At 48.4% G+C, this 22,194-nt stretch overlaps 1 protein-coding gene across 1 annotated transcript in view; it reads right to left on the bottom strand.

The window, feature by feature from the left end:
• The window catches only part of EPHB1 (EPH receptor B1), a 445,622-nt gene that overhangs the window by 94,141 nt on the left and 329,287 nt on the right, over window positions 1-22,194 (bottom strand). The window lies entirely within an intron of this gene.

Below are 22,194 nucleotides of genomic sequence, written 5' to 3'. Positions count from 1 at the left end.
CGCTTCTGTGGCGATAAAGGTTGTTTCCTCACACAAACTCCACTTTACAGGGTTTCTCTGGGGACCATGGCTGACTAGCATTTACTATCCCCAATATAAGTGAGCAGATTCCCCTCCATGACCTGAAATTACAGAGCATGGCTACCAGGCCAGGGTGGGGCAGGTGGTGAACCCCGCAGTGAGCACCTATCCATAGAGCAGCCTGGCCAGAGAGTGGCGATGCAGAAGACTTGTTCTGAGACACTTCAGTCTGGGAGCCATAAAGCGAGCACAGCGTGAGGGTCCACCTGGGACTTCACACAGTTCCCCACTGGAGAGACCTGGCAGTGGCCGTGAAAATGTGCCCCTCAGAGCTTCTACTGCCGGGAGTGTAGCTAATGGCCCCGGCTGCTGGGCTCTGCAGTCCGTCACCACATTCACAGAGAACCCTGCTTCCCACAGCTGCCCCCAGCCAATGACTGAGAGTGGCCGGGATGCTTAGACAGGCCTATTCCTGACTTCAGATGAGCAACTTTCACTCCAAGACTCGCCTTTGGGCTTACCAATGCTTCCTTGTCACAGCACCGCAGTCTAAGACTCTTCCTACCCAATCCTCCTTCCTTCTCTCCTTCAGAAAGATCAGACCTTCCTTCCAGCCTCCACTGGCCTCTACTCCATTTTCCCAATCTCCGACACATCTAATCCAAAATTGGTGTCTGCTTGGTGGAGGACCAGAGTTCGTGCAGTCCTGAATCCTACCACGTCCCCATCAAATTGTCTCTGCTCAGCTCTGATGTGTCCCCATCGATGGGAGGCTCACTGCCCAAGAGCTGCTGCTTCATACTTGGGTAATGCTCACCAACATGCAGTTTTCCTTATCCTTACCTGAGACCTGTTTTCTTCCCACCGGTCTCAGTTCTGCCAACTAAAGTAGTATGGAATGCTCCCGCTTCCACAGAATGGCTTGTCAGATAGCTAAAGAAACTACATAGTTAGGTCTCCCCTGAGTCTTTCCTGCTGAAAAGAACAGCCAGATGCTACAAACATTTCTCCCATGATATGCTGCCACCTGGGGTGGCTCTTTTCCAAATGGGGCTCATGTTGTCTAAATCTCCCTATAGGTCTGAGGCCTAGAGGTGAACCCAATTCTCCCACTGCTGTTTGAGCAGCAAAGATTAGAGTTAAGCTAATATCTACCACGATCTGTGTAAATCTATGAATGTGACCATTAGCCTCTGGATCAAAGACACGTCCTTGCTACTCAGTTCTGAAATCACAGGCAAATATCACCATCCATTTTCCCATGGTGTGGTCCTCATCTTTCATCTGTAAAGTTGGCTTTTGACTACAGGGATTTACATGTTTCTCTTTACCTTTACAGTATTAAATTAAGCCTATTAATCTGGTATGTTGGAATAATTTTTGATCCTGATTCAACCATCAAATGCATCTTATCTCCCTCCCAACTTGGTATCCTGGTCCAGTTTGTGAATTAATGAATGAAACAAATAGCTATTGAGCATCAACCACGTGCCAGTCACCATTTTAGGTTCTAGAGATTCCGTCGTGAATGAGACAAACTCTTCTGCCCTCACAGAACTTGTGTTCTAGTGGCTGGATTCACAGACTAGATATAATCAAGCAAAAACAAGCACAGGGCATGTTAAAACTATTAGGTACAACAAGAAATAAAGTGGAGCAGAAGAGAAGGGATACAGAACATCAAAGTGCAGGAGGCTGGCCGGGAGAAAGCTGCAGTTCTAAACCATGTGCTCAGCAAGGCCCGTGAGAAGTAGACACAGGAATACAGGGTTGAAGGAGGGGCGGAGAGCCAGGAGAATACCTGGGAGAAGAGCGTTTGAGAGGGCACAGACGGGCAAAGCTTCTGATCTGGGAGCAGTCTGGCATCTCAGGGGAACAACAAAGAGATGGGACTGGAATAGAAACAAGCCATAAAGGGTAGGACCCTGAGGGACACTAAAAGGACTCTGGCTTCTACTCTGAGAATTAGGAGCCATGGGAGTGACATAATAGACTTGCCTGTTAACAGTATCACCCTATGTTAAGAATAGAATGCAGGGGTCTTAAACATGGGAGTGACATAATAGACTTGCCTGTTAACAGTATCACCCTATGCTGTGTTAAGAATAGAATGCAGGGTCCATGTAAAAAGCCAAAAAAACCTATCATAACACGATTACAATAATCCAGTTGCAAGATCATGGTCCCTTAGACCAGGCTTGGAGCCGTGGATGTGGTAAGAGTAGCGTGGTCAGATTCTAAGTACATTTAGAATATCTCAATGGATATGGGATGTGGAAGATGTAGAAGAGTCAAAGTCCAAGGTTTTGGCCTGAGCAACTGGAAGAGTGAAGCTGCCATGACCAGACGAGACATCAGTAGAAGCATCTGGGGAGGAAAGAACAAGGGCTCCTATTGGGTGAGATGCCCAAGCCGTCCCAGACTAGACACTGAGCAGGCAAACACATGCATAAGAGTCCAGATGCACATAGAAATTTAGCCTCATCAGTATTTCAGAGATACTAAAAGCAGCAGGACTGACAGAGATCCCCCAAGAGAAGGAACAAAACAGAATATACATTTGAAGATTCAGAAAATGAGGAGAAAACAGACAAGGGGCCTTGAGTTAAAAAAAAAAAAAAAAAAAAAAAAAAAGGCCGATGAGGTAAAAGGAAGCAGGAGGTGTGACCACCCAGAAACCAAGTGGCAAGCAGCATTCCCAAGAGGAGAGAATGTGTGAGATGCAGCTGCTAAGTCCCGTGAATGGAAACTAGGAACCGAGCATGGACTTAGCACCAGGCTGACTGGCTAACCATCTGGATGGCTCTTCCCATGAATGAAAACTAGGAACTGAGCATGGACTTAGCACCAGGCTGACTGGCTAACCATCTGGATGGCTCGCGATCATCTCTTCCAAGACCTCGTGTGCATTGTGCGGAGCCATAGAGAGGACGAGGGCGCTTCCAGGAAGGCGGGGCAGATTCCAGAGTCGGTAAGATCACTGGGGGACCCTGAAGGGCCCATGAAGATGAGCAGAGAGCAGTTCCTGATGAGCCTGCTTCCTGCTTCCCCTCGCCACACTCATGGTGCAGGGCAGGTGCCCTTTCAGACCCACGTGAAAACACAATTTCCGTGTTTTTATCGTGTCAGCGCCACACAGCTTTCCAGGGCCCTTCTGCCTCAAAAGCTGAAGCACTATGTATTAAACACTGGAAAGATTAATCCTAACAGCCTGAGGATTTTGATGGGCTGGGTTCTTTTCTTTGCCTCTAATCCCTGGAAAGCTATCACTCAAAACTCAATATATTTGCCAGACACGGTGCCAGGCCCCCTATCTAATCACTGGGGACAGGATAAAGAAGGAAGTCACAGTTCTGACCTTGGAGTCAGATGGCAAAGAGGCAACCACAAGGCAGGGTGATCCAGAGGCAGTCGATGGCCCGGATCCACCAAGAGAAACGGCAGTGTTACACAGGTGGCAAGGGCCGCCCCACCGCCGACCAGGTGCGCACCTCCAGGAGAGGCTGCTGGGTGGTGAGGTTCACCGCCACCAGCATTTCTGAGATTCAAGGGGAGGACACGATGCCCCCAGACCCCATGGCAGGCAGTGTATCCTCACAGAGGTCACTCTAAGTGTCTTACAGTTTAACAGATGGGATTTAGCTCATGGGAGAAAGTAAGAAAGTATTACTCTTGCTCCCTGAAAATCAGGGGCAGCTTACTTTCGGCTCTCTGCCATCGATGATCAACGACGGGTACGTTTGCTGTTATTTCCCCTCTCCAAATGCAATGCCACCTTTCGACCTGACACTTTACATGCTGCGCAACCTTCAGACAAAAGAGAAAGTGAAAACGAGCTCAGGTATCCACTCAAACACCAACTGTATCTAGCCAAACTAGTTCAGGTTAAGAAGGGATGGGCAGATCAGTTCAGAGAAGCGGCTCCTGTGACTCCCAGGTACGCTGGTTCCAACGTAAGTTCTGGCCAACTGTCTTTTCTCCATAAACCCGCATCCCCAGATGAAAGATCAGCTTCATCTTGTCCTCACAAGCACACAGAACACTTTTGATAAAATTAAACATTCTACTGAGAAGAGGGAATGAAAATAAAGGGTTCACAAAATCATTAAAATTTTACAGAGAAGCAAATATAGACCATTCTTTAGAAAAATGTAAAAATAAAGAATTAGTCTGGAGACTATTTAAAAAGAAGGTACAGAAGTCTCGAGACAGATGCATTTAGCATAAGTGGGAGATGCCCCAAAAAATCCTCAAATAAAATGAAAATACTTCTTTTCCAATACAGAGGCTGACCTACCAGGAAGCCGCAATCCAAAGAAGAGAGTGGGGAAACAAGGGACAGTGTCCTGTCTGTCACTGATGGAAAATCAATAAGGGTTTAAACAGAGTCAGAACCAGGAGTGTTGGGTAAGAGAGTCTAGAACCAATACAAGAGGCTCTTTCATGTGTCAAAAGCAGAAAGAGACTTGGACTTCAAACCCCACTGGTCAAGGGACGCAGGGACGGAGACAACGCAGAGGCAGGCTGAGCGAGTGGGTCTTTGTCTCTGTTTTCGCACAGGAAGACTTTGGGGAGCTCTTACTCCCAAATTGCTTTTGAAGCAGACAGATCCAAGATAGTATATCACACACAGCCCAGAAAGGAAACAGAATGTTCTTGCCGAGACTGACAAATGAGATGTGGATAAATTGTAGGGACGGAACGGTCCAGACAGCAAGTTATGAAAGAACTCACTGGAGACATGGGACAAGTGTTGGTCCAAACTGGTCACAGGTTACTGCCCATGGCATCAGTGATGGGGTCAGGTTGCTCGTCAGCAAGCCCCCCGTTTGTAAGAAGGGCTCTAAAGGAGATCGTAGGGTCTGCAATCCCGTGAAAAGACGAAGGCTGGGTTCGGAATGGTGGCGTGACTCTATCTTAGAAATCAATAATCCAACATTTGGACCCTGGAGTCTTATTGTGCAGAAGCCTTGCTATCATATCTCAGGTTCACCTGGCCCATAATTCTATACTTATAATATTCCTTGACTCTTTCATTTAGTTAGTGACTTGTTCAGGTTCAAAGTTCTTCTCTTCCTCATTTTATTTTCCTTATTATATAGGGACGTTTCCTCTTGACAATTAAGCATCTTAGATTCTAAAATGTGAGAATAAGTTAAATATTTTTCCTCCTTAGGACAATTGCTAAGTTCTAAGGTATTAACTTTGCCTATTAAAATTATATCTTAATGTCTTAATTGATTTTTTGTGTCAAAATAATTCCTCAAACAGTTTCAACCAAAGTCATTTTGGGATATAATAAATCATATACCAGTTTATTGTGTTAAAATATTTTATTTAAGATATCAAAAAGTATTTATATTATAAACAAAAATAATAGCAAAACACATACATTCACAATAAAGTTGATCTATTGGAGTAATAATATATATATATATATATATATATATATATATATATATATATATATATATATATATATATATATTGTGACAGAGACAGTCAGAAAGAGGGACAGACAGACAGGAAGGGAGAGAGATAAGAAACATCAGTTCTTTGTTGCAGCACCTTAGTTGTTCATTGATTACTTTCTCACATGTGCCTTGACCGGGGGCTACAGCAGATTGAGTGACCCCTTGCTCAAGCCAGTGGCCTTGGGCTCAAGCTAGTGAGCTTTGCTCAAAGCAGATAAACCAGCGCTCAAGCTGGCGACCTCAGGGTCTTGAACCTGGTCCTCCGCATCCCAATCTGATGCTCTATCCCCTGCGCCACCACCTGGTCAGGTGATTAATAAAAAATATTGAAGAGGTTGGCCTTGGCTGGTTGGCTCAGTGGTAGAGCATCGGCCTGGCGTGCGGAAGTCCCAGGTTCGATTCCCAGCCAGGGCACACAGGAGAAGCTCCCATTTGCTTCTCCACCCCTCCCCCTCTCCTTCCTCTCTGTCTCTCTCTTCCCCTCCCGCAGCCGAGGCTCCATTGGAGCAAAGATGGCCCGGGCGCTGGGGATGGCTCCTTGGCCTCTGCCCCAGGTGCTAGAGTGGCTCTGGTCGTGGCAGAGCGACGCCCCAGATGGGCAGAGCATCGCCCCCTGGTGGGCGTGCCGGCTGGATCCCGGTAGGGCACATGCGGGAGTCTGTCTGACTGTCTCTCCCCGTTTCCGGCTTCAGAAAAATACAGAAAAAAAAAATATTGAACAGGTCATAAAAATATGAAATGGATTTCAGAGTTCAGCAAATCTGATCTAAAGAAAAAAGATGGCCCGATGGCTGGTGACCCAGTGGATTGAATGTCATCCTGGGACACTGAGGGCCCAGCAACAAGCCACCAGCTAGCATGCAGGCTTGCTGGCTTGATCATGGGCTTGCCAGCTTGAATGTGGGGTCTCTGGCTTGAGTGCAAGATCATCAACACGATCCTAAGGTCACTGGCTAGAGCCCAGAGGTTACTGGCTGGAAGCCCCTGGTCGCTGGCTTGAGCTGAAAATCACTGGCTTGAACAAGGGGTCACTGGCACTACTTAAGCCCCCTGAGTCAAGGCACATATGAGAAAGCAATCAGTGAACAACTAAAGCGATACAATTATGAGTTGATGCTCCTCATTCCTCTCTCCCTTCCTGTCTCTCTCTAAAAAAAAAAAAAAAAAAAAAAAAAAAAAGTGTTTCTGTGGGTGAAAATCATTCCAGGGACAGCTGTTCTGAGGCCACCTCTCCCCTGCCTTAGGAGTTGAAGGTACTGTTGAGGCCCCTGCACTGTGGCTCACATGAGAGCCCTCGCAACTCTCCTGGAAGATAAGTGGACTCTCCAGTTGAGCTAGGGGGGAACTTTCCCATCTGTACTTTCCAAGGAAGCCCACAGAAAGGGACCCATCTGCCTTCCTCACAATAACTAACTTGGAAGAATGAGGAAGCTTTCCCAGCCCTTCCACATGGTTGGGGTGCGGTGAGGGGGTCAGGTCCTTACAGTGACCCCTCGGAGCAATGCAGCTGCCCCAGACTGAACAGTGTGCATCTGAGGTTTGGTAACCACTTCTACCATCCTGGGCCTTGCTTTCTCTAGCACATATGGTCCTCTGTTAATGAACATTGCTTCTACATTTTGGCTATTGTAAATAATGCTGCTAAGAACATTCACATCCAAGTTTCTGGGTGGATTTATCTTTCTATTCCTCTTGGGTAGATACCTAGGAGTGGAATTGCTAACCTCTTCTATTCTTTCTAGGCAAGCATTTCTCAGCAAAGTCATCCTTCAACTAACCAGCTGCACTCTATATCGCAGACCTAAGCTATGAGGAAAACAAGGTCAGGTGAGAAGAGGAAGGAGCCCAGGACCCCGCTCAGGGCAGTAGAAATGAGCAGAAATAAACACATGCTACGGCCAGGGTCCCGCAGAGCCTGCAAAGGGAGGGGGCTCTCCGCTCTGGCTCTGCCACTGGCTCACCGTGTGATCTTAGGCTAAAGTGACTTTACTTCTTTGGGCCTCAGACTCATCAACTGTAAAATAAGAATGTTAATCTTTACATTATGAATTTTTTATACGTTCAGAGGATGTCCCCTGTGTAGTCCATTGCACCTTTAGCTAGGTCAGTCTGCCAGGCCAGGGAATTTGGTGACCACCCCAAAGTCTCCCTCTGGGACCACCACTATTCACCTATCACATAAGCCCCTGGGCATAGTTTCCCAGGTCATATGTGAAATGTCCAGTGACAGCCTTGGGTATTTATTTAAAAAAAAAAAAAAAAAGTCTTTGAGGGAATAGATAAGCACGTCAGTCCAGCCAGGGTGGAAGCGAAGGGTAAGAGTGGGCTTGGAGAACAGGGAAGGCTAGCAGCAGGCCCCTGGGGGAGGGGGTAAGAGTGGGCTTGGAGAACAGGGAAGGCTAGCAGCAGGCCCCTGGGGGAGGGGGTAAGAGTGGGCTTGGAGAACAGGGAAGGCTAGCAGCAGGCCCCTGGGGGAGGGGGTAAGAGTGGGCTTGGAGAACAGGGAAGGCTAGCAGCAGGGCCCCCGGGGGTAGGGGGGGTGATAAATGCGCCGGAAGACAGATGGTTTCCTGGAATGTCTCGAGATGACAGGAAGTTTTTCTGGGAAGTAATCTAGGAAATAAATGGTGGGTGTCTTGTGACTTGGGGGGTGGATGTGCCACTGCCTATCCTTCCTAGTCTATGACGTGGGCCCAGGAGTCATGAACACTCTACTGGCTCAGTCCCCAACTTTCCCCTGGACTTGTCACCAGTGTCTCCTTACGCCTGATGTCCGTCCCAACTCCCCTGTTTCTACCTCTGGCCTGATGTCCATCCCAACTCCCCTGTTTCTACCTCTGGGCCTCTTCACTCCAAACTGACTGCAGCCAGATTAATCTTTACAAAGTTCAATTTGCCCACGTTCTTCTGTTGCTTAAAAACCTTCCATGGCTCCCTATTGGAAAATGTCCCAAATCTCTCTCCTAATTTGACAGTGTGACGGCCACTGGCTGGTACAGTCTGCCTCCCACGGTTCCCTCTCAGGATCCCGCTGTTCTCATCTAACTGTCCACACATACCATGTCCCAGCAGAACTCAGCTCTTGGGATCTCTGCCTATAGCACCACCGCTCCTGGCAGCTCTCTGCATAAACCCTCTTCCCCGGCCTTCAGAGGGCCAGGTCAGGCCTCACTCGGCCCTGGCTTAGCCCTGCCAGACCAGGCCCACCAGAGCACCCCTTCCCGCCTCCCATCTCACCACCTGAAGTTCAATAACTCATTGGGAGTAATTCCTGACCCAGTGCATGCTGACTTCTATATCCAGGTGCTCAACTATTCCCTCCATCACTGGAATAAATTCTTTAGGGTAGATATAATACTTTCAGCTTCTACCCACTATGTTAGTACCAAATAAATGTTCGGTAGAAGTTTTCCTTTACTGATGTGCAGTAGAAGTTCACCTTTACCGGAATGACTGTAGGATCTTCTCTAAAAACATCAGAAGTAAAAGGGGTCAGAAAGTCATATAGTTGCACCTAACATGGATATTGACCCTCGAAGGAGAAAGACGTGGGCAGAGGGGCAGCAGGGTTGTGATTCTGCAGCGGGCGCCTGGGGAGGAAGGTTAAGTGGGCGGGAATGGAACAGTCCCAGGGAAGTGGGGACAGGCCGGAACTGGGAATGGGACAGTCCCAGGGCAGTGGGGACAGGCCGAGACTGGGAATGGAACAGTCCCAGGGCGGTGGGGACAGGCCGAGACTGGGAATGGAACAGTCCCAGGGCGGTGGGGACAGGCCGAGACTGGGAATGGAACAGTCCCAGGGCAGTGGGGACAGGCCGGAACTGGGAATGGAACAGTCCCAGGGCAGTGGGGACAGGCCGAGACTGGGAATGGAACAGTCCCAGGGCAGTGGGGACAGGCCGAGACTGGGAATGGGACAGTCCCAGGGCAGTGGGGACAGGCCGGAACTGGGAATGGGACAGTCCCAGGGCGGTGGGGACAGGCCGAGACTGGGAATGGGACAGTCCCAGCGCAGTGGGGACAGGCCGAGACTGGGAATGGAACAGTCCCAGGGCAGTGGGGACAGGCCGGAACTGGGAATGGAACAGTCCCAGGGCAGTGGGGACAGGCCGAGACTGGGAATGGGACAGTCCCAGCGCAGTGGGGACAGGCCGAGACTGGGAATGGGACAGTCCCAGGGCAGTGGGGACAGGCCGGAACGGGGAATGGGACAGTCCCAGGGCAGTGGGGACAGGCAGGAACTGGGAATGGAACAGTCCCAGGGCAGTGGGGACAGGCCGAAACTGGGAATGGGACAGTCCCAGGGCAGTGGGGACAGGCCGAGACTGGGAATGGAACAGTCCCAGGGCAGTGGGGACAGGCCGGAACTGGGAATGGAACAGTCCCAGGGCAGTGGGGACAGGCCGAGACTGGGAATGGAACAGTCCCAGGGCAGTGGGGACAGGCCGGAACTGGGAATGGAACAGTCCCAGGGCAGTGGGGACAGGCCGAGACTGGGAATGGAACAGTCCCAGGGCAGTGGGGACAGGCCGGAACTGGGAATGGAACAGTCCCAGGGCAGTGGGGACAGGCCGGAACTGGAAATGGAATAGTCCCGGGGCAGTGGGGACAGGCCGGAACTGGGAATGGAACGGTCCCAGAGCAGTGGGGACAGGCTGAAACTGGGAATGGGACAGTCCCAGGGCAGTGGGGACAGGCCGACACTAGGAATGGAACGGTCCCAGAGCAGTGGGGACAGGCCGAAACTGGGAATGGGACAGTCCCAGGGCAGTGGGGACAGGCCGGAACTGGGAATGGAACAGTCCCAGGGCAGTGGGGACAGGCAGGAACTGGGAATGGGACAGTCCCAGGGCAGTGGGGACAGGCCGGAACTGGGAATGGAACGGTCCCAGAGCAGTGGGGACAGGCTGAAACTGGGAATGGGACAGTCCCAGGGCAGTGGGGACAGGCCGACACTAGGAATGGAACGGTCCCAGAGCAGTGGGGACAGGCCGAAACTGGGAATGGGACAGTCCCAGGGCAGTGGGGACAGGCCGGAACTGGGAATGGAACAGTCCCAGGGCAGTGGGGACAGGCAGGAACTGGGAATGGAACAGTCCCGGGGCAGTGGGGACAGGCCGGAACTGGGAATGGGACAGTCCCAGGGCAGTGGGGACAGGCCGGAACTGGGAATGGGACAGTCCCAGGGCAGTGGGGACAGGCCGGAACTGGGAATGGGACAGTCCCAGGGCAGTGGGGACAGGCCGGAACTGGGAATGGGACAGTCCCAGAGCAGTGGGGACAGGCCAGAACTGAGAATGGGACAGTCCCAGGGCAGTGGGGACAGGCCGGAACTGAGAGGCTGGGGCAGGCCGTCCCATTGCACCGGGATGTTTCAGCTGATAAGTTACCCTAATGTGAGTAGTTTTCTCACTTTTCTTCTTTTTCAGCTGTGAATCCTTTCTTCCTACACAGTTTCCCTCGAAGCCTAGTGCAAAAGCAGAATAATCTGAGCGGCTCTGGGAGTATCGGAGCGCGAGCCCCAGAGCCCAGGGCCAGTGCATTCCCTATCTCCCCGGCCCAGACTCTGCAGGGTCCACAGAGAGGCCCAAAAATGTTGAGCAGCCTCCAGAAGTCCCCCAAGGCCTCATTAAATTGTGTGGATTCCTAAAAGTTATGCGTGATGAGGTTTGAAGTGAGCGGTTGGGGGTGGTGGGTTATATTTTTTCCTTATATGGAACATATTCTTAGGAAAAGAAATCTATATTTAAATATCAGCTAAAGACTTCAGGCCCACTAGTACTGGTGACAAAGAAGATCAGTTTACACACAAATAAATTGTGCAAATGATGAATTGTGTAGAGATGAGTTGTGTTTCCTCTGACATTCCTATTTTAGGAGATAACTTGGTCGAGAAGGTACTTAGATAACAGGTTCCCCCTCCGTCGATGGAAACTCATTTCATTGCACAGATATGCTTACATTTTGCATTAGGAAGCCTGACTCATTAAATAGTTTTGGTGCAGTAACATTTCTGGTCAAAGTAGATTAAACAAATAAGCAATCCGTTTAGAGATTGGGTATGAATACAAAAGCAGAATTAATTCTTTTTCTAATTGTTTTCCCCTATTGGGGACATGGCCTCCTTGGCTTTTGCTCTGGGCTGTGCCTTGTGGTGACCCTGACACCCACTTCCAGTCTCCCTCTCTACCGTGCACTCAGTCGCCTGGGAACAGAGGGCAGCTTTAGGGGGGGTGGCACCAGTTTGACACCGTTTGTAGAATATGGGCTGTGTTTTGTCATGAATTCAACGATGTGGGAAAGGGAGACAAAATGAGGGCTCAGGCCCGAGTGGTTGAGTCAGCCCCACACCCCCAGACAGCAGCCTCCTTCATGTGTTTGGTTCTAAGCCAAGGGGTTGTGACAGCTGGGGGCAGGGGTTGGGGGCTGCTCTGGGGATGTCGGTTTATAGCAGAGGCCCTCATTTCTGACACTGCTTCTGGTCTGGGCTAGGGAGGTTCACTTATTGGGCTCACCTACCTGACCCTGCCAGTTCTCAGAATGTGGTCCCAGCCCAGCGTCACCGGGGACTGGCGGAAATGCAACATCTGGAGCTCCGCCCCAGACTTACCGAATCAGAAACACCGCAAGCAGGGCCCGGCCATCTGCTCTAACAAGCCCTTTGGGGGATTCTCATGTTCTCATGTACACTCAAGTTTGAGAACTGTTTGTCGAGAAGTCTGGAAATCAGAATGTTCAACTTTGAAAGGACATCCAAGGCCATTTAGTTTTCTGTCAACTCATTGAATTGATGAATTAGAGCACACGGAGGGTGAGAGAGGGAAAATGAGTTCCCTAAGTCCCGGGCAGTCTAGAGCAGAGCCACGAGGAGCATGGCCTCCTGTCCCCATGTAGGCCCTCTCCCCGCCCCCTACTCTCACACACCCAGCATCTTCAGAGCCCCTGGCAGATGCTCAGCACGGGGGAAGGGAGTCAGGATCACATCACTCATGAATGGGTGCTACTTGATCCCTCAGGGAAATCAGGGGTCCCCACAGAGGTGGAAGTATGCAGAGCCCTGTGCCAGAGGAGGAGGCATCCTGGCTAGTGGGGTCCTTGGGTCCCGTCTGCCTCTTAGATCCCCTCTCCTGGCTCCCCTTTCCTGCTGGGGTAACGAGAAGGTACACTGGGAAAAGAGAGTATCACTGTGAAAGGATGTGTGAGTAGGGGGGTACTGCCAGGTGACGCCTGTCCAAGGGTGCCTGTCCTAGCGTGGCTATGAGGTGGCTGAAGCCAGGCCCATCGGGACTCCTGTGGCAGCTGGGGCTAAGCGCTCAGCTCCGCCTCCTCAAGCCAGTCAGCCTTTCCTGGCGTGAGACCAGAGCAGTGGCAGCTCTGGTTTGTGGAATGTTTAATCACAGAGGCCATTCACTGGGAACACTGGCACGGGAGCAGCCACAGGAGAAAGTAAACAAAACCCTACAACAGGTTGTGTGTCCCTCACTCCCTGGCTTCCACGCACGGATGTTCAGCAGAGCACCCATAATGGCTGAGGGACCACCACCACCCTAAGCCTGACATCACAGCCACCAACAGCAGGCAGGAGAGTGATTGCTCTGGCCTTAATTTAAAAAGTCCTTCCCCACTTCAGGCAGGTTTCTACCCTGCAATGCCGAGATCTGAGTCCCGCCCTGCACAATACCATCCCAAGTCCCCTTGACCCTGACTCCCTTGTATACCTCTGCTCTCCAGCCCTCTCAAGGGCGGTAGTGTGTGATTTTATGCTGGGCACACCTCAAGGTCAGGAAGTGGGCCATGTGCTCCTGTCCTCTGTCGCCTCTCCCACACCACTGCTCACCATCACCTCCCACCATCATTCCCCAGCTCTTTGAAGACTTGGGCTTCCAGCTTTGTCCTCTTCTCCATCATGAGGCTTGTCCTCCTGGGGATGACTTTAATATCCACTTTAATAGCTTACTCTCTGTTCCCTGACCCCCTCAACTCTTCCATGTAGCACACTTGGATTTGGTCTCACCTGACGTTGTTCCATTTTCAAAGCCACAAATTCAACTGTTCTGTTTCCTGACGGCAACTTCTGACGAGCTCACTGCACCTCCTGTGGGCCTGAACTGGCCCTCTTGGCCTTGACTTCAGCCCAGTGCATCAGCCACCCCCTTATTCACATCCCTCATTAACCAGCTTAGGTTCCATCTCTGCCATAACAGAATTGACAATACTCCCCTCACCCTTAGGAATGAGTTGCCTTTATCATTTCATATGATACAACCAGCCAAACTCAACCCAAGAGAGACCCATGGCCAATCAACTTCTTGTAGGGTTTGCTCTCTGGCAGCTGTGTCCTGCCGACAAAGTCCCATAACAGGGCACACCAGCAGCTCTGTAAACATGATCACCAACTTCAGATGACTCTCAACACTTTCCGGAAGAGCTAAATTTCTCTGGTCGATCCCATCTCCCATTCCCTGCAATGACACTGCTAAACGTTTTCTATTGTCCTCAGTCAACGCGGATCCTTTCCCTTCACTCTCAGCAACCAGCTTATCTCCCACCTCACAGAGAAAGCAGAAGTCTGACTGTCCAACTGCATACCTAATACTCGACTTGGGTACACAAAATCCCCCAAAATCACACGTGCACAGGACGGAACCCTCCTTCCCTGGACGCCTTCCCTGAACACCTCTGAGAGATCCTGACATGTGTTTGTAAACCAGCCTTTCACTCTCCAGCTTTGGTTTCTTCATTCTCCACGTGAGCTGTTGGAGATACTCCTGTAGGAAAGCTGCTCAGTAAGCCCGGTTCCCAGTCCCCTCCCTGGCCCTGTGGCCCTGTGAGAACCCGGTTCTCCTGCACTCCCTCTCCCTCAGGCAGTGCTTTGCTCGACCCCACCCGAGAGCCCTGCCTCCCTGCTTAGTGGTGGCCCCTCGTCACTGAGCCTCAAGGCTTCCTGCTGTGCCCAATCTTCAGTGTGTTCCTTCTGCAGAGGTGCCTTCCTTGCCACCCAGTCCTCTTCTTTCACCCACTCCCTTCCAGGCATCAGAGGAGCCAACAGACACCAGAGGTCAGGTCTCTACCCAGTTCCCTGAACACCCGCCTCCTCACAAGCTTCCCTCCCCATGTGCTAACCTGATCCTGCAAACAAATGCCAGCCTGTTGGTTCATGAGACACCGCCAGGCTGTGATCATTATGTAAAGCCAGCTGGGACATCCTGAACAAGGGACACTGCGCTGAGGTGCAGGTCTTACTGGAGGACTGAGACCTGGGCTTTTCCCTCAGGAGCCCTCAGTCCATCAGAAGAAATACGGCCTACGCACATAAACACTCAGGCACGTTCAAGAGCTCATTGTGTCATCCTCATAACTAGTACAGTTCACAGAGGGACCATACACGCATCAAGGTTTTCTAAGGTGCAGATAGGTTCACAGGGGGCACAAATGAACACCCTGAGTTCTTCTGGAGAGATAAAGCTTTTGCTCTGTCCCAAGAAAGAGAGAAAGAGAGACAAGAGAGAGAGAGAGAGAGAGGAAGAAAAGAAGAGGAAGGAAGGAAGGAAGGAAGGAAGGAAGGAAGGAAGGAAGGAAGGAAGGAAGGAAGGAAGGAAGGAGAAAAGGAAGGAAGGAAGGAAGGAAGGGAAAGGCACATTTAAAGGGCGCAGTTCTATAGCTCAGCTCTCAGAAGGAAACTGAATCCAAAGCCTGGGGGTTGGCGGAGCCTCCCTTACACTGGAAAATATTTATGGTACAGCATTGCCTTCATTTATCCAGAATATTTAATGTGCCTTTTTCCCCATCTCTCAGATCCACTCAGAGAAGATGTTAATTTTCTGAAATTAAACACTTAGCTTGATTACTGTTTTGTTAATTGCTGCATTCAAAAACCCCTGGTGCTCCTGCCTGTTTAACATGGATGGTGCTGTGAAAATGATAGGCACCGAGTTGTTGTGCAGGTGGACAGACAACAGCCTTGGAACGTCATCCCAACTGCCCCCAACTGCGCTTGCTCAGGCAGCTGGGTCCCTACGCGTGGGGGAGTGCAGCAGGCCAGGTCATGGCAGGTGCCTCTCACCGGGCCATGGTTTGAGAGGACAGTGTACCCAGGAAGACCCAAGTCTTACCAACATGTGGGAGAATGCAGGGGCTTAAGTCCCATCAGAGCACCCACCCAAAGATGCTTGAGGAAGGAAAGACCACAGAAGGAACTCAAGCAACATCATTTGTTGATACCCAAGATTAGTTTAAGAAAGATGGAAGCATTCATTCATACATTATTTGATAATTTATTAATTTATGCAATGAATATTTAATAAATGCTAGCATTTCAGGCACCTAGCCAGACGCTGGGGAACAAGCTAATACAATGGACACAGGACCTGCTCTCCTGGAGATTACAGTCAGCTCAGGGAGTGGGCACATCAACAGGACTCCTCCCCTCTCCCCCCCACACTGCCAGGGCCACAAGGCAGACAGCAACTGTCTCCCAATCCAGCTGTAGGTGCCCTCTGCCACGAGGGTCATAATAATCTCATTTAACTTTGAAGAGGGTAAAGAACTTGCTACAGTCTTGTTGCCAGCAGTTTCATTTTCACTTAACAAACCATGAAGTTGGAGCCTCTGGTCCAAGAAGAGGTGACATGAGAAAATAGGTGCCCTCTAGTCATCCTTGCAGGACGCAGGGTGGGCATTCTCAGCTGTCCTCCAGCTGTTAGTAGCATCACTAACCACCACTCAGGACCCGGGACTGGGAGACTGTTCATACCCAACCACAGTGTGGCCCAGCGGGGAATGTTCATCCCCGTGAAGTTCAAATTGGTCAGTCAATGCACAATAAAATATCCCACCCAACACTGTCACTGTATAGCAACAACCACCACAGAACAAAACTCTCCAGCACCCGCCTGTGGTTACATCCTAAGTTTTGGAAAGTGAGAGCTGGCCACTGCAGGCTGGGCAACAAAGAGCCCAGCGGAGGGCCCCTGAAGTCCGTTCCCAGCTAGTTAACTGCTCACCTGTGACTTTACTGGGTCTCTCATCTCACTCTGCATGAGTGTTGCATGGGTTTTTTGTGTGTTGTTTGCTCCTGTGTTCCCAGTGCCTGGAGGAGAGCCTGGTGCACAGACCTCAAAACGTATTTGTTGAGTAAGTGAATGAACAGGAACAGAAACCATCAAGACAGCATTGGCAAGTAGTCACAAAGACTGTGTTGAATGAATGCAGGTCCAAAGTCAAAGGGCTCCCAAAAACAAACCAACAGGCCCTTTGAGTTTGGTTGAATCTCACTGTTTGTCTGAGTGGAACAGGGCTCCCGGTGTCATTCTAAAATCACTCCCTCTAGTTTTCCTTCTAGGAGCCACAGAGGAGGGATCGTTTGGCCACGGTGGGCCACCAGGACATATTCTGACCATCACACATCAGCCAAACATTTGCATACAACTCATATGTGGGGACTAGAGGAACCTGGCAAATATTTAGCAAGGGTCTCTGTAACCAGTGCTGAGTGCCCCCAACCTGAGGCCGGGGTATGGCAGAAAATCCACTTCTCTGAAGAGCTCACCATGTGGTGGGGATCCCCAAGGCCCCCCATGGTGGAAGCCACAACCTTGGTCATGGGCAGTGCTATGTGCTGCCCTGCTCAGTTCAGCTCAGCAGAAATCACACCATTGTTAGCAAATGACCAGGACCTTTCTGAAGCCACCTGGGAGTTCCTTCTCAATGCCAGGGCTTAAGAAACAATAACATAAATAAATAAATAAATAAATAAATAAACAAACCTTTTTTTAGAATTAACAATGAGAAGAAAGCAATGAAATTGGATTAAGAAGAGTGAAAATTTCATTTGCTGAGAGTTTGTAAACTTTTCTTTATTAACTTCAATAAAAGTTTTCTTTAAAGTCATTCCAGTTTTAAAGTTCTGACTCAATCTCTTCTCTGCTCTGGAGCAAATTTTGACTGCTAATTTTCAATGAGACCAGCCCTTAAAAATGAACCAGTTTTAACATATGGATCTTAACACTCTAAATTTTTACAGGCAGCAATGTAATATTGTTTTAATATTTAATTTTGAGATTTACATAATATCTTTCCTCCAAAGAGCTCAATATATTGCAATATCATAAATTCCTTTCATATTCAAAGATTATTCTTTATGCATGCAAACACTATATTTAACTAAGAAGTAATGCAAATTAGGTGATATATTCAGAGAAATTAGTGGGCTAGATAATTCTTTTGTAGAAAAAGTAGTGTCTCTGAGTAACTTAAATTGTCTAGGAATTTCAAAAATGCCTTGGCTTCCGGTCAAGATGGCATTGTAGGTAAATATGGTACTGCATCCTTCCCACAACCACATGAAAATTACAAATAAACAACAGAACAACCATCATTCAAAACTACCCGAAGTCTAGGTGAATGGAAGTCCTACAACAAAAGATATAAAGAAGCCACATCGTGACTGGTAAAAAGGGCGAAGACACAGAATGGGCTGGTCCACTCCTACATTCAGTGAATAAAAACTGGAAGCGATATCTTGGCTGCAGAGGTCCCCCTGAGGAGTGAGGGGTCCCAGCCCAGAGTTCCAGTGCCAGGAAGAGAAGTCCCCGTAATTCTGGCTGTAAAAACCAGCAGGGATTGTGGCTGAATGAGGCAGAGGGCTGGTAGAGTCCTGGGCGTTTCTCTTATAGCATCTACACGAACTTATTCGGGCTCACTTACTCTGAGCTCCAGAATTGGGGCAGCACTTACTCTGAGCTCCAGAATTGGGGCAGCAGCTCAAAAGGCACCAAGGACATAAGGGGAGGAAATGAATTGTCTGGCTTTTTGGCAAGAGTTGAAGGGGCAGCTTTCTCCCAGACAGCAGAGGCCACTGTTCTTCTTCTAAGCCCTCCCTACACAGAGTCAGCGGGTGGGCACTGTATCTTAGTCTCCCTCCACCTGGCTATCACTGTTCTCCTTGTCCTGGTGATTCCCTGAGACCCATCTTCACCCAACCTGGTTCCAGTGGCTCTTCCATGCAAAGAGCCTGTCTTGGCTCAGACTTCAGACTTTCTTAAAATTTCTCAAACAAGCAGCACTTGGCCTTGGAATGCCCCATACCTCTCACTAACTTACCTCAGGGCCAGCACGATGGGCAGCCAGCCTTTGTTTACAGCTCGACCTCTCCTGGGCACCTCCAAGCCCAACACAAGATAACAGCCATCTGCACATCACTTTGTAGCTCATGCCAGGTGGCCCCAGGCACCACACGGGCAGCAGCGACTTTGGCCTGGACCTCCCAGGAGGCCCTAGAGCCAGTGCACCCAGTGGATAGTTTCAGACCACATCTAGGAATCACTAAACCACTAGGACACACTCAAGGGGTGGACTCAGCAAGCAAAGATCCCCATTGAAGTAAGTCCTGCTCTGTGGGATAGGACCCTGCACAGTACATCCTCCAGTCACAGTCAGTGCTTGAAGCCCATCAGCCTGAGAGTAAATTCATCTATTGACGTGCCAACAGCAATCAAGGCTCAATTACCACAGGAGGGTGTACAGAGCCCACATGGGGGTGGGGGCAGACCTGTAGTGCCTAGTTTGGGTGAATGGGGAGACCATGCCACTGGACTCTACAGGATACCTACAATATAAGGTCACTGAACTAACCCTAGGAGAAGTAGCAGTGCTACTTAATACATAGAAACCAACACAGGCAGGCTGCCAGACGGAGGAGACAAAGAAACATGCCCCAAATGAAAGAACAGAACAAAGCTCCAGAGAAAGAGCTAAACAAAATGGAGACGAGCAATCCACAGAGATGCAGAGTTCAAGACACTGGTTATAAGGATGATCAATGAATTTAGGGGAAGAATAGATGAACTTAGTGAGAATTTCAACAAAGAGATAGAGAACAGAGAAAACATAAAAAAAGAACCAGTTAGAATGAAGGATACATTAACTGAAATAAAGAATACATTACAGGCAATCAATTGTGGAGTACATGAAGTAGAGGATCAAATCACAGGTTTGGAAGAGAAGAAAGCAGAAAACACCCAATCAGAACAGAAAAAAAAAAATCCAAAGAATGAGGATAGTGTAAAGAGCCTCCGGGACAACTTCAAGTGGTTTGCATCACGAGGGCGCCAGAAGGAGGAGAGAGATAGAGCAAGAAACTGAAAGCCTATGTAAAACTAATGACAGAAAACTTCCCTGACCTGGTGAAGGAAATAAACATACAAGCCCAGAAGGCACAGAGAGGCCCAAATTAGATGAACCCAAAGAGGCCCACACCAAGATACAGCATAAGTAAAATGCCAAGGTTAAAGGCAAAGAAAGAATCTTAAAAGCAGCAGGAGAAAAGCAATTAGTTATCCACAGGGAGCTCCCTTAAAACTGTCAACTTATTTCTTAACAAAAACGTTGCAAGCCAGAAAGAAGTGGCAAGAAATATTCAATGTGATGAAAAACAAGGACTACAACCAAAATTACTCTACCCAGCAAAGCTATCATTTAGAATGGAAGAACAGATAAAGAGCTTCCCAGACAAGAAAAAGCTAAAATAGTTCATCACCACCAAGCCAGTATTACGTGAAATGTTAAAGGAAGAAAGGATAAAGATAAAAAATGAAGAATGAAGAAGAAAAAGAAGAAAAGTGGAGGAGGAGAAGAAGAAGAAACCAAAATATAAATAATAAAATGACAATATATACATATCTATCAACAATTGAATTAAAAAAACCCAAAATAAACAAATAAGCAAAACAGAAACAGACTCATAGGTATAGAGAACATTTTGACAGTTGCCACATGGGAAGGGGGCTGGAGGAATGGGTGGAAAAGGTGAAGGGATTAAGAAGCACGAAATGGTAGTTACAGAACAGTCACTGGGATGCAAAGTGTAGTATAGGGAACATAGTCGATAACATAATAACTATGTATGGTATCAGATGAGTATGATATTTATTGGGATGATCACTTAGTAATTCATGTAATGTCTAATCACTGAACACCTGAAGCTAATATAATATTGTATGTTAGTGTAATTGAAAAATAAAAAATTATTTAAAGTAAAAAAATAGATTGCCCTACAATCTTGGAACTGTATACTTAAAAGGAATGGTTTTTACGGTATATAAATTATACTTCAATAAAGTTGTCTAAAAAAAGCAAAAATAAAAATGCCTTTAAAATGGACAAACTATAGGGGCTGGTGACTATTAACAGAAGTATTGTATGTATTTTTGAAACCCAGTTAAGTAATGGATTGTGTCTGTGTTGTGGGCATGCTGGATATATTAGTATTCCACATGCAATTGGCACAGCAGGCCATACATGAACCATGTGAAATATGAATATCAGATATAAAGCTGCTGATGGCACCATGAAGGCAAGGGGAAAAGTGTTGCTCTTCCAAACACACAATGAAGAAAGGCAGTCGGGCTCCTTGGTACCCAGATGCCAGCTCCATTCCTGTCCTCATCATTATCTCATGGGGATGCAGACATTGCTGCTCCCCTCTCTGATGCCCACTCCTTCCTCCAAGAATGGACAAACCAATACCTGTCATTAATCTGATGTGGATGATGTCAGTCTCAAACAGAGACAGAGAGACCTTGGAAAGAGACAGCCTAAGAAGAAAAAAATCCAAATTTCTGTCCGGCTCAGGACATATTCTCAGAAATGATGCTCACCCTCCAGTCCAATAGAATGGTATACAACGTGATCTTTTATCCCTTGTCTCACTTGATTGTCACAACAGCACTAGGAAGCAGGTGTCATTACTCCTATTTTACAGTTGAGAACAAAGGGACAATCATGGCAGTTCAATGAACCTGCATGTGTCATAAGAGGAGCAGAGGGAGGAAACAACCCCAGGACTCACTGGCTGTGCCTTTGCCACCATGAGCCCCAGAGGTGAGTTAGGGTGACTGTCCCACAGTGGAATGAGACTGGAACAACAGGGCATGCTCACCTTTTGAGCTTAGGTAAATGGGATTAGCCCTCTGAACCAGCCAACAGGCCAAATCCAGAATTGAATGTTTGGCTCTCAAGTGCTTTAAAATTTTCTAATTAGTTGTCAACATTTTCTTTTTATTTATTATTTATTTAGAAATTAAATGTAATGGGGTGACATTGGTCAGTAAGAATACATAGGTTTCAGGTAAACATCTCTATAGCATTTGAACTCTTGATTGCATAGTGTGCCTGTCACCCAAAGTCAAATCGATTTTCTATCAACATTTTAAATTTGCATTTTCAATTTATAAGCTCTGGCACCACATGCTGGAGCTGAATAGGGGCTGCACCTGTTCTGTTCAGTTCCCTGCAGTCCTCACCACTCCCTATTGCCTGACACTTGGTCTTGCTTTGCTCCTCTTCCTTGCCTGCTTGGCCTTATGGGTCTTCGAGTTTGTTTTCTCTGGCTTAGATGGCCCTAAATTCACTGACTTTATCTTGCCACAAGTTGACTTTATAGAGGTGCCGGTCAATTTGTCTTATTTACTTTTTTCCAAGATTTTTACTGAGGTCCCCTTCCCCAACTCTGACACTTTGAGTCTAGCCGGCAGAAAAGAGAAGTCGTGTTTGTCATTCACTTTAATTCTCTCTGACAGCCAGATGATCCGGCCATCAGTCTGAATCTGGGGCCATGTGCCAGAGAGTGACTGCGAGAGTTAGTGGAGATAACAACCTCTCTGCAGATCCCTTGGCCACTGAAACAGAGAGAGTTCCACCT

Source organism: Saccopteryx leptura, chromosome 10 (assembly GCF_036850995.1).
Source record: "Saccopteryx leptura isolate mSacLep1 chromosome 10, mSacLep1_pri_phased_curated, whole genome shotgun sequence".
Taxonomy (NCBI): domain Eukaryota; kingdom Metazoa; phylum Chordata; class Mammalia; order Chiroptera; family Emballonuridae; genus Saccopteryx; species Saccopteryx leptura.
The sequence above is the reverse complement of the archived record's forward strand: the minus strand, read 5'-3'. Positions and strand labels throughout refer to the sequence as shown.